This window comes from Phacochoerus africanus, chromosome 4 (genome assembly GCF_016906955.1).
Source record: "Phacochoerus africanus isolate WHEZ1 chromosome 4, ROS_Pafr_v1, whole genome shotgun sequence".
NCBI classification, from domain to species: domain Eukaryota; kingdom Metazoa; phylum Chordata; class Mammalia; order Artiodactyla; family Suidae; genus Phacochoerus; species Phacochoerus africanus.
The window spans coordinates 125,493,169-125,507,061 of record NC_062547.1 but is presented as its reverse complement, the minus strand read 5'-3'; the positions used below and the strand labels follow the sequence as shown (position 1 = coordinate 125,507,061).

General features: G+C 34.2%; 1 protein-coding gene across 2 annotated transcripts in view; it reads right to left on the bottom strand.

Annotated features, from left to right (window-relative positions):
• Window positions 1–13,893, bottom strand: part of SRFBP1 (serum response factor binding protein 1) — a 59,123-nt gene that overhangs the window by 32,341 nt on the left and 12,889 nt on the right. The gene's annotated exons all lie outside the window — the stretch shown is intronic.

Genomic DNA, 13,893 nt, shown 5'->3' with positions numbered 1-13,893 from the left:
CCTATAGGTCTGCCGGCTGGATTCCAGCTGGGCTTTTTCCACCTATACCATTCTGGGACCAGCAGCATCTTGGGCCATATTTCTTTTCCTGGTGATGGCAGAGGAACACTGGGCCTCTGTTTGTGGTATATCTGCTGATATTACGCAGGCCAAAGGCAGCCGGGCTTATTATTTTTTACTTTTCTAAACAAAAAAAATTGTATAAATCCTGTAATCTTTATTCTTGTACATGTTGAGATGTGAATCTAAGTCACTATCATACCTAACCCATAACTTTCTGTAGGTAAACTAGTAAAACTATCTAAAAACTTTGCATCTCTTCATCCTACAAGTACTTTCTTTACAATTTTCCAAAATAAACACAAGGAAGCGATATAAATTTAAGTCTCCATTCTACAATGTGTAAAGTATAATCAGTCACTTTTTAAAGACTCAGGTTCATACTAAGGAAAGCTTTCCTTGAGTCCTCAAAGCAATACTAAGTGGTCTCCTCAGATACATCTATCAGTGATCTTTGGGCTGTACTGAAACTCTGTTTACATGTCCAGCTCTCTCATTAGACTGTAAGCTTCTCAAGGGCAAACACCATATTAATTTCTATATTTCTATAAACCAGCAGAGTATTTGGCATACAAAGTACAGAACTAGCATATTTTCCTTGAGTTAAAATACTTTGTTCATGAGGATGGTTCTGAAATGACATGATAAAAATGGGCAATTTCTCCTCAGTACTGTAGATCTCGATGGTGGGAAAAATAAAAGATACCCAAATTACTGGGGGACCTTTCTCAAATTGTACAAATCTCCCATCCATTATAATATGTCCCCATACATGAATCTTCAAGCATCCACCCTCTACCTCCCCCCAATAAACAGGGGGGTGAATGCTGTGATAATGACTCACTCTGGTTTTGTTAAGGGCATGTATGAAGTGGAGAATTCTGCCTTGTTATCAGATAAAGCCAGACAGAGAAACTTAAAAACGAGAATGTACAAACTATGTGGAGGGTGACTGTAGTATGTAGACAGAAAGAGGGATGAGAGATAAAGTTGGTAAGGGAGAGGCCAATTGATGAAAAAGCTTTTACTACCCATGAGGAATTAGACCTGGTCTGTTAGACAACAGGAAAAGAAATAGGAGAGTGATATAATAAAACAAAGCAGGCTTAGCTACTATTAGGAAATTTTACTAGTGTCAGGCTTTTGCTGGCAGCCAGTTAAAAGAATTACTAAATGTCAACAAATAATAGTCTCTCCTTATCTGTGGTTTCAGTTACCCATGGTCAATGGCGGTTTGAAAATATTAAATAAAAATTTCCAGAAATAAACAACCCATAAGTTTTAAATTGTGTGCCATCGTTCTGAGTTTCTGTGATGAAATCTTGTGCCATTTCAATTTGTCCTTCCTGGTATGTCAATTATCCCTTTGTCCAGGTATTCTGCTCCTCAGTCACAGAGAAGCCATCTCCTATCAGACTGTCTGCTAAGGTATCACAGAGCCTAAGAGTAGTGATACTGGTAATTCGGATACGCCAAAGAGAAGCCGTAAAGTGTTCTCTTTTAAGTGAAAAAGTGAAAGTTCTTGACTTAAGAAAGAAAAAATATCAAATGCTGAAGTTGCTAAGATACACAGTAAGAATAAATCTTTAATCAATGAAACTGACAAGAAGAAAAAGAAATTAAGGCTAGTTTTGCTGTTGCACCTAAAACTTCAAAAATCATGGATAAGTGCTTAGTTAAAATAGAAAAGGGATTAAATGTGGGTGGAAGTCACAAACACAAAACACGTCCCAACTGACAGCCACATGTTGTACCAGAAAGCACTGAGCCTATACGAAGAATGCAGCAAGGGATCCACTCATGCAAGTGACATCAGCCTTACTCCAAATAAGGTATGGCTACACAGATTCAGTAACAGGTTTGGAATGGAAAATATAAACATTTCTGGAAAAGCTACATTTGCCAATGAAGAAGCCACTGTCCATTTCTGGCAGAGTTGAAGAAGCTGATTAAGGGAGAGATCACAAATACATAGTATATTGTTAAAACTGTTCTATTTTCTTATTAGTTATTATTGTTAATCTCTTACTATGCCTAATTGATAAATTATACTTTATCACAGGTATTTATGTTTATGAAAAAAAAACATAGTGTACACAGTATTGGGTGCTATCTGCCATTTCAGGCATCCACTTAGTATCTTGGTATGCTCGCAGATAAGGGAATATGTACTGTCTCCACTGTACTTCCAAGCTGACTTTCATGTTTAAAGTTGAATATTCATATTACAAAAACTAAATAGAATTCATCTTTCAACTATAAATTATCTTCATCAAGATATGAAAATAATTACTGACATGAAAATAATTATAATTTCAGTGAGCTAAAAACAACTTCCATAATTCAGTAGTTCAAAGACTTGCATTTCACTTAAAAGTAGATATTAAAGCATAACCACCTTCAAATAATTTGGTCGAATGAAGCTCCAAAAACCACCTTGTCATGATATAGTCCTATCTCTCAAAGTAGAGATACCTTTTAGAAAAAAACCCACAAAACCACAAAAACATGTGTTTATCAACACAATCAGATTTTTATGCCCCCACCCCCAATCTAAACTTTTCTTGGCACATAAAACCCTCACTCTGTCATGTTCAAAGAAGAAGGCAGAGGAAATAAAACAGAGCAATTATAGTAACCCAAAGGCTGTATATAAAACACTTCTTCATTTGAAGGGTAAGTCAGAGTAAACAGATTATTTCATTCTAGAGTTTCTCTTCTAACAAAATGACTGGCCTTGGCATAAAAGGTTACTTTTTTTGAAGTAGAATCCAAACATCTGTTTAGTAAGGCATTATTTGTTGCAAATTTATTAGGAGTAAATATAAGATGTAAAAATATTTTTATGTCTTCTCAGAATAGCATGTTAAGAATAGCTAGAGGAGGTGAGAGTATATATGTACATATTACATTTTTATTGTTCAGTGTATCAAATTTAAAAAGGACAAAGTTCCAGCTTGATACCTTTACTTTTTTACTCCTAATTTTTTTAATCTACATACATTTGCGAGTTTAGTTTTCCTTACTCAACCCTAAAGAGTTAAACAAACAAAACCTCAAATTTAATGAACAATTACACAATTCAAGAGCACATTTTTAACCCCACAGTGCAGCATCTAAGAAAACTGATCAGGAGTTCCCGTCGTGGCGCAGTGGTTAACGAATCCGACTAGGAACCATGAGGTTGCGGGTTCGGTCCCTGCCCTTGCTCAGTGGGTTAATGATCCGGCGTTGCCGTGAGCTGTGGTGTAGGTTGCTGACGCGGCTCAGATCCTGCGTTGCTGTGGCTCTGGCGTAGGCCGGTGGCTACAGCTCTGATTCGACCCCTAGCCTGGGAACCTCCATATGCTGCGGGAGCGGCCCAAAGAAATAGAAAAAAAAAAAAAGAAAAGAAAAAGAAAACTTATCAAAAGGCTTAGAGAAATAATATTAGGTGACTAAGGCGTCTTTCTGTATAATTCCAGAAGTATGACTAAGATATAAGGATGTGCTAAAAGAGATACAGGGATGTGTTAAAAGAGAGCAGACTTTAACTGAAAGAACAGGAAAAAAATCTTACAAAGTCTCAAGAAAGTCAAACTATTTGTTATTACAAGTCCTAATTCCTTCCAAGTATTTTCTCTAGTAATCTTTTTCAAGGGCACATAGGATAATAAAATACATACTCATTTCTTAATTTTATTTCTACGTGTTTATAGTTTAAAGAGCCTATATCAAGTAATACTGGAATCATGTTATATTCAAATTTATTTTTAAAATATTGTGCCTAATTGGGCAAGGAATGAAAAATTTTTGAAACCCAATAATTGTACCAATTCATGGTCCTAGGAGAATTGATTATTTTGGTATTTAGCTTCTACATATTATTATTTTTTCGTCTTTTTTTTTAGCTATTTTTTAAATTATTCTTGATAAAGTTGTACATTTAATTTCTAAGTTAAGATAGTTTAGGTTAGAGTGTTAAGAGTCCACTGGTTCAGACAGATTTAGATTGAATCCTGGTTTTGCCATGCTCTAGTAGTGTAACTCTAGGTAAAGCAGTTATATTACTTAATCTCCAGTTTCCGTATCAGTAAAATAGGGATAAACAGAAATCTTGGAGAGCTACTATAAAGACTGGAGATAATATATGTAGGCTCTACCAAAGTCCATGACATAAAGTAGTTATGCAATAATGTATAACTAAAACTATTATCAATGTATTTATGAGCAGTGTTCTTACATCTAAAATTGACCTTCCTAGTGCTATAAATAATATGTAAGTGTGGGATGTGAAGCTACTGCATAAAACAGTAACGTTGCTATATAATTGGGATTTAATTAAATGCTATCAAGGAAACCATATCAATTTTATAAATCAGTAACATTAATTTTTTTATTAAACTTTTCTAGGAAACTTTCCTTGGTTAATTGCCAGTAAGAAGTAATCTCTTGCTCTTTAAAAATTTTTAAAGGCCCTATCATAACTTACCCTATTTTTAAAATTGTGCATACCAGCTCATTTCTCTGATGGTATAAGATTTTTGCAGAGTAGGAACAATGAATCACATGGCATATTATCACCCATAAAGACAGGCTCCTTAAAGCATGAAAAAATTACGCCTGCCATTGCTTTCTAATTAATTACCTCACCTCCAATTTCATTTCCTTTTAATGAATCCTCCATTCTCCTTCAGATTTCTCTTTCTAGAAAACACACATGATGACTCAAAAACCTGTGATCATCCACATTTACTAAAAAGCTTTCAACTGTAATCTCATCTACTACCTAGTTACAATCTTCAACCATTTGTTCCTCCACTTATTCCATACTCCAGCCACATTAATTCACTGAAGAAATACTTGCTGAATGTCTACTTTTTTGCTAACTAGTGCACCAAGCACAGAAGAAAGATAATATTTTATCCTCAAAAAAGGAGATATACAGAGAAATTACAGCTCAATGTGCTAAACAGTGTAACAGAAATAGAATCCTGAGCACCCCTTCCAAATTACACCATGTACTTGCAGACCTATAGGCTTTGTTTTTGTTGTGCTCTATTTATCTAGACTACCTGTCTGAAAACAGAATCATATTTATTTTTCAAGTTCCAACTCAGTGCCACCCATTCTGTGAGGTGTTCCCTAAATCCCATAAGTAAATAAATAGATCCTTGCTCTAGGTTCCTACAACTCTTTGCTTATAACACAGTATGGGATATACCATGCAGAGACTCATATGCTTGCTTCCCACAAAATAGTGTGTGCCCTGACAGTAGAAATCTATTTATCTACATGCACAGTAGATTCTAACTTAAAATGTATTTAACCAACCTAAGCATATAATACGGAATTATAATAGTGGGTCTGGAAATTCCCACTCTTTTTTTCACTTGAACATTTTTTTTTTTTCTGGTTGCAAATTTTATGGGTCTTAGAAAATGTATGGTCATTAATAAATGAAGATGCTATCCTACATTGTGATGAAGAGAATAACTATTACTGATTAACTACAACCAAAACTCTTAAGTTCTATTTCAATATATTGAGTTTCAACAGAAATCAAGAAATAAAAAGTGAGAATTTATCTCCCTACCTCACCCATATGTAAAATTAATATGCCCTGCAAAGGGTTTAATTTTTATATAGCAAAGGGGAGAATGAAAGAGAACTATACATGTTCATTGTAGACTGCTAAAAAGGCATTTTTAATTGGAGCAGCTACTTCCCTTGGGATTATTTTTATTTTTTAGAATGCTAGATAGTTTACATAATTTAATAGCAGGTAGAGAAAAAATAAAACTCTTCATAGTCAAGGAGAAAATAGAACATTGCTGAGTTTATCTTGTTATCACAAAATATTAATTCTTTGAGTAGCAAAACATTAACATTAGTTACTCTAATAAAAAGGAAAAAAGAACAGAGTTTCCATTACAAAAGAAATCTAGCAAAGTAAAATATATGTTCAAATTAAGGAGTTTAAGTGATTAAACATAATTTGTCTTCATTTAATCCAAAATTCATGTGATATTCCAGTTGAATAAAAAGAAAATCCCATTAAAAAAAAGTTATTTACTATTCTTATTGCTGCTTCTCTCTACGGCTCTTTGTCTCCCACTGTGTGTTCCAACAAAATATTTTGTAATATTTGCCTCTTTTCTCAATCACCACATTATTCCATACCAGAATTATGATAGTAGTATTGGTTGTCCAAATTTTTTAAAGTTAATAGTTGAAAAGGGCTTTGGATACTTTCACAGTTAGTAGAAATGGTCTGCCAAGGTTGTAAGTTCAAATTTCCAAAGTTACAAAACTTAAAAAAAAAAAATCAAAACAAAAGTTAAAAAAAAATTTATTTTTTTAAAAAGATCATGTGATACTCCTTCCTTCCTACCCTTAAATTCTGTTTATACACTTAGTAGCCTTAGAACTAGGCTTATCTCGACTGAAGCAATTCCAAAGTCAGTTCTTTATTTTAAAATTATGTGTATATAATGACTAAGTAAATGGTAATAGCACTACAAGGACTTGTAATTTTTCCTTTGTTTTCAAATAGAAACTAAGAAGGTTCAAAAGCAGATACCACTTTTATTTGCTACAACTGCTCTTATTTAAAAGACAAAAATATTTTAGGATCACCACAGACTTGATATAGCATCTCCTTAGCAATAGAGCTTACAATGAAAATCATGACCCCTGCATGTGAAAAATGTAACACTGCTCAGGATTTCAAGAGTATGAACTATTCAAAATACTGGCTTAAAGCTGTAGAAACCACAAGCCAGGAAAGCAAACTAGAATTCCAATGTGATGATCTGTTTCTAAACGTTGCATGTGAGTAAGAGAGCAGTATATTCTGATCTTTTAAAATACCATTATGACTTCCTGTTTATCATTTCAAATGTCACGAGTACAAAAGTATATTAAATCAGAGCATCTTGCTCTGCCTTCAGAAGCAATAAACGTTCTCCCTTTAAAGGAATTAAATTAAAAGTTAAATGGTCTTAGGGAACACTGGCTAAGCTGACTATAAAATGAAGGGTCTATTCATTCTTGTTTCCAATAATTAACCTTAAAAACAACAAACAAAAACATACTATCCTAAGTTGAAAGTTTTTACTGAGGATCTTTAAAGCACCCTAAAGGTTTCAAGAAACTATTTACTTGATTTCTACAATGCATTAGAGAAAAATAATCTAAATTACAAGTCCAGATTCATAAAAGAGACTTAAGAGGGAACAGTGCTGATCCTGTAGCTATAAAAGGTCATAATGTGGGTATGCTCAAGGAATATGGGGAGGTAAACAAAGAGAGAAACATTATAGATATCTCTTCCATACCTGGACCATTGCTTGTGACTTTCAGGTTCTAGACATATAGGAAGAAAATATGAATGTGGAAACAACTGAACAATTTGAGATTTCTTTTTACAGAAAGAAATAGGATGGGGAAGGGGAAGAAGGAGAGAAGGTATGTTTAGGATCACATAAGCAAGAACAAAACCCATTCTGGTTCTATCAGCAGAGTCCTGCAAAGTATACTAGACCACGGAGGTAGTACTCCTTGAAAATTTCATCAATAATTATGATCTAATAAATGAACTCACACTTTGAAAATAATATTGCTAATTTTGAAAATAAGAACAACATCAATACAGATACCTAGTTCATCACTCTGTTCTCTTGAAACAGTCTTTTTACTCGGTTTCCTAGATACCATATTCTCCTGGTTTTCTTTCTGCTTCAGTGGCTATAAGCCTCCTTTATTTATTTCATCTCCCTAAGACCGAAATTTACAGTGTCTTGGGGTAGTCAGCCTCTTTTTTAGCTATTTACAGTTACTTTTAACTTTGGCTACTTCCATTTCTGGTATGACAGATTAAGGTACTAACAGATAATATGATCAACCATGCTTTTTCCTCCCCTCAAACAAAATAAAGCAGAACATAAAACCTGTACATATTACCAAAAACCTACTTAAAGATAAAGGAGAGTAAATGGAAGAAGATAGGCTCTGATAGGGACTCTAAACAAACTGGGAGTAAAGATGTGAAGCTATACAGTTAAGTCACCATCTTTTCAGAAAGTAACTGAAAACTAACTGCAGGGCGCATGGTTCAGGAAGAGAGGCCAAGTAGCATGTGCAACAGTGAGGTTTGGGTACGTTATCCACTACAGAGCAGGGGAAACCCAGAAGAGAAAGAAGCACGCAAGGGATCCATAAGCCTGAACAATGCATGTAAGAAACGGATTCAAACTAACAGACAAATGATCTGAACTAAAGCTATAGGTGCTATCTAAGAAACATCTTTGAAACTAAAGCCGATTCCAAAAGTTAACTGATAAAACCGCCATTTGTTTGAGAAGAATAACCAGACCCAGAATCTCTACTACATATTTTTCGTAACATCCAGGATACAACTCAAAACCACCCAGCACATAAAGATCCAAGAAAGGGAAACATTTTTCTTCTCCTCAGGCAAAAATGACTATTATCACTCTCCTTGACATTTAAAAAAAAAAAATTCCACTCAATGAATTAAAATCTTATCAGAGAAATAAAAAATCCCAGCATAGACAAAGAAACAATAGGTGTTAACTGATTTACCCACAGAACATCAGTCACTGGGTAAAAAGACCATAGGATATTCACATAACCTCAAAGTTATCATCTCACAGATTACCTAACAAATGCAAACAGAAAAAAAGTACCTTTAAAAAAAGGAGGAATCTGGCACACAATGTCTAAACCAAGTGATTGAAACTAAGCATTACCAGTAAAGGGAGGAACATGGATGTGACACACTGTGTAATTATTATTATTAAAGATTCAAAGTATTTTCTAAAAAGTTGGAGGGAAATACACTAAAATTTCTAAAAAATGCCAAAAGGCATGCTATTACATATCAGGGAAGAATTAAAACAGCTGTGCTGGGATCTATTCACTTCCTTTACCAGGAAGAAACTCAGGCAGAAGTTTAATGTACTTGTTAATACACTAATAATGGCTTCTCTTGGTAAATATGCTAATAACTTTTGTTAGGAGGAAAGTCCTTATTTGAAGAATGTTCTTAGCAGGATGTCCCCCTGTTAAGGATGCTTACAGTAAACAAATTCAGAATCTATGAATTTATGAGGCACAAACACTGGAAAATACCATGTAAGCTATACAACCTTGGGGTATAGAATTGGTAAGTTTCAAAACTGAATGCTGTCTGCTATTGGGTAATAACTAAACTTCCTCAGTTAAAGATCTCATCTACTCTGGGCCAAAAAGTATATGGCTGATGCAGAAAAGAAGGACCTATGGAATCATACAGACTCCTAAATCTCTCCTAGGTTAACCTGTTCCTTCTGATTGGGTCTATCTTTGAAAATATTACTGAAGCTAGATTTCTAAGTAAGATTTCTAATATGTGAATCCAATTTGATGATAGGATTTTTAGGACTGGGTTACAAAAGATGAAACTATCAAAAATAAGTATAATCTTACACTAACAACACTTAATACTATTACTTTAGTAAAATAAGTGAATTAAATGCTAATTTCACCCAAATAATTAATATAATATGCTTTAGGGACAAAAAAGGTATCTTTTAACCTATGGTGGATTTGTTTTTAAGCATTCATAAAGGAAAAATAAAAAACTTAACAAAAATCATAGTATATGAAATTAAAGAGAAATATCTCAGTAAATTTTAAAAAAAATATATAACCTGAAATGATACAAAATTCTAATTAATATATGAATATATATGATGACAAACCTCCAACCAAGGAGTGTATGCAGTCTAGAACACATCCAAATGTGCTTTAAAAAAAAGATTCTACCCCCTTTACAGAGCTGTGGTGAAATTCATATGATATATACTTGACCTTTGAAACAATATAAGTTTGAACTGCACAGGTCCACTTACATGAGATTTTTTTCCATGGTAAATACTATAGTACTAGACGATTCAAGGTTGGTTGAATCTGTAGATGCAGAACTGCAGATACAGAGGGTCCACTACAAGTTATATCCAAAATACAGGAGTTCCTGCCGTGGCGCAGTGGTTAACGAATCCAACTAGGAACCATGAGGTTGCGGGTTCGGTCCCTGCCCTTGCTCAGTGGGTTAAGGATCCGGCGTTGCGGTGAGCTGTGGTGTAGGTTGCAGACGCGGCTCGGATCCCGCGTTGCTGTGGCTCTGGCGTAGGCCGGTGGCTACAGCTCCGATTCAACCCCTAGCCTGGGAACCTCCATATGCTGTGGGAGCGGCCCAAGAAATAGCAAAAAAAAGACAAAAAAAAAAGCAAAATACACCCAGATTTTCAACTGCTCAGAGAGTGAGCGCCCCAATCCCTGCCGTTGTTCAGGGGTCAACTGCAGTTATTATTTTGACGATGTATTACTTTATTTGATTTTACATGCTATCTCTAAAGATCATAATCTACGACATTTTCCTATTTGTGATCTACTAATGACAATCAGTTAGAAACAGACCATGACATAAGACAGGGCAATCCTAAGAGGTGATAAAGGGCAAATGATGTGATGATGTGTTTCCTGTTGTTGTTTTCTTTGTTTATTTGTTTGTTTTTGGCTGCACCCTCAGCATGAGGGAGTTCTGGGCCATGACCTGAACCAGGGCTGTAATGGCAGCCACAGCAGTGACATGGATCCTTAACCTGCTGGGCCACGAGGGAACTCCACCAAATGATGCTTTTAATAATGGAGGCTTGAACATGTAAAAATAGGAGAAGAATGGAACAAAAGTGATAGAGTTCTAAAAGAGAGAAGCAAAGGATAACACAGCAAGATCTCACAGAAGAGAAATTCTCATTACATAGGAAAATTCAGCATAAGGAAGAGTAAGGGCCTCAAAAAGGACTAAGTTAAAAAAAAAAAAAAAGGAGTAACTGGGTATACTTAGCTGGGAGGAATTAAAGAATCACAAAACTTGTTACATATCTTTGGGCCTTTTTTCCTAGAGGGCAAGTATCATGTTTATTAAATTAACTTAATCCAATCTCTAGGAGAGTGGAACTTCAGAAGTTCTCTTCTTGGTGAAGCAGTAAAGTGGCTAATACCATCAGCTTTTTTCTTTTTTTTTTTTTGGCCTCCCCCTGGCACATGGTATTCCCAGGCCAGAGATCAGATCTGAGCTGCAGCAGCAGCAGCAGCAGCAACCCTGGATCATTAACCCAATGGGCCAGGCCAGGATCGAACCTGCACCCCAGTGCTGCAGAAACACTGCCGATTCCACTGTGCCACAGCAAGAACTCCATAACTTCATAGTTAGTTATAAAGTTTACCATCAAACAACTATTTGATCTTGAACAAGCTACTGACCTTCTCTAAGCCTCGATTCCTATTCTGTAAGATAGGGATAATAATATCTACCTCATGAGATAGTGAATATAAAACACACGATATATTTACCCAGCACACAGTAAATAGTAAAAGCTAGATATATTACCTTGATATTTGAGACAAAGATTTCTAGTACATTTTGATTAATTTTACTATATACCTTAATTTTACGAACTCCTTCTCTAGCTAAATAACTTAGAAATCTATAAAAGTCAAAAAGCTACTTAAACATTCAAAGAAAAAGGAACTATTTCCGAAGCCAATGTATATACTAGTATCAAAGCTACAAGTATGAATACTATCAGAAAAGGCAGCAAAAATTTCTTTCATATTTATACATTACACTCTATAAAACTGGAATATGTCATTTTATAGCATCATAAAGACCAGGCCATTTTTTCCTTGGCCAGAAAAAACAAACTCCCATTTCTAAAAATACCTCAGGTTTTCTTCTTAAGGAAGTCATCTTGCAACGAAATACCCTATTATCATAGAAAGCAAGTATAGGACAGTATGTCATGAACAACACTATAAAAATGTAGCGGTATATGAGCCAAGGAAAAAATTCGTCTGGAAAAATGAGTAAGAAGAGGTTTTTCTCCAAATTTAATTGAGACTATGAGCTTTCCGTTTTGTGACAATTTCTTTGATACTCCCATTTATGTGATAACTAACATTCCCTTAAGAAATTACAAATGACCTTTCAATTTTAAAAAATGCTTTGTCTTTTCTTTTAGAAAAGTAGAACGATTTTGTAAAAGAACCATGAATGAAGAACAAAATTTGAAATGTAAGAAAAGCAAACATATAGACTTACTCTTTTTTCGGTTTTTATATTTTTATTTAATCCAGTTTTTAAAGAGCATTACAAATGGAGTGGAAGTCAGAGTAACCAATCTAAACTACATTTACCCTGACATGAATTCAAGGAATCTATATATCCCATTAATTTTGTGAATTCAAGGACTATACTAGACTATGAACTTTAGCTTTCTTGAGGCAACAATTCCTCATACATAAAGGTCTTACACAGACACAGGAAAAACAGAAACAACCAAAACAAACAGAAACTATGGTCATGACAGAGTAATACTGTAAACCTATGAACTTTATCACTGAGTCTGATTTCCTATTGCTGATGAAGTTTAACAGAAAACAAGTTTCACATATGGATCAAATAGGACAACTTTTCTTTCTAGTTAAATTAAATGCATTATTGAAAGTTACAGAATGGAAGTATTCTAAAGATTAATGAATACTTTTTGTTCCCAAACTCCTGACATACTGTACATAGGCTTATTATATATAATGCATCCTTTCCATGGTAAAATAAAATCAGCAATTATACAGTAGCTCAAAGCCTCCGAATAATTTAGGACTACAAAAATGACTATTCAGAAGAAATTACAGAGAAAAATTTAGGTAAGGAATGTAATTTAGTAAGGACCTTAGTTAAGAGAAAGTGAGAGACAAAGGAATAAACCATAACATTCTACCTTAGCGTTAATCCTCAAAAACAAAAATCTCTAAGGATTTTACCTTTCACAGGAATTTTATGGAAAAAAAAAGGTATATGAAAAAGTTTAAATGATGGGTAATACAAAGTGACACAAACAATTAGGACTCAAATACGGATAATTTTGCATGAATGACTGGACAACAAGGGGATTAAAATTTTGATATATCAAATGGATTCCATGAATTTTGCAGTCTTGTGAAAATAAAACAAAAAATCCCCACAAAACTCATACTTCACACCAAAGAATCATATCCGACATCTGCTTCTATTCAGATTAACTATGACAACTTTGTTTTATAGGATACTTTATCAACCATTCAATAGGAAAAAATGGTGAGAAGTTTTGATAATCTCAGTTAATACACTGTTAGAGAATTCTATTGCTCTTTTATCTATCACAAAACTTAGAAGTTCTACCAGAATGTAATACTCAAACATACATGCAAAATGACCCTGCAATTAAAGTAATTGCTGGTACCAAATGTTGTTTTTAAGTTCTGCAATAAAACAGTCTCCCAGACATTTAATAGTATGTCATTTGGTAAATGAAAGTTTCCACAAAGTAAGAACAGCGAGAAGACCTAAAAATTATGCTAGTGAAGATTTTGGCTAAAAGAAACAAAAATACGGATCATTTTGGTCCAATACTAATTTTATTTCAAGTTACTACAGAGCTGAATAAAATGCTGACACCACCACACAAAAATTTATTGAGTTGGCAATAGGCAAAGCATGATGTCAGCCACCAATATTACTATCCACATTACCAAACAGCACGAACTTAACTTAGACTTGAACTTAACTTAGACTTCAAGACTAAAGTTCCAGTAAAAATCTTAGGCACAAAGCATAACTAAACATAGATGAATTTAATGTGGCATAGTTTTGACACCAATTAGTTTAAAAACTTTAGTAAAAAACAGAATAATGCAAGCTTAAACATATTACAATATTCTAAATGTGTTACATTCTCTACCAAA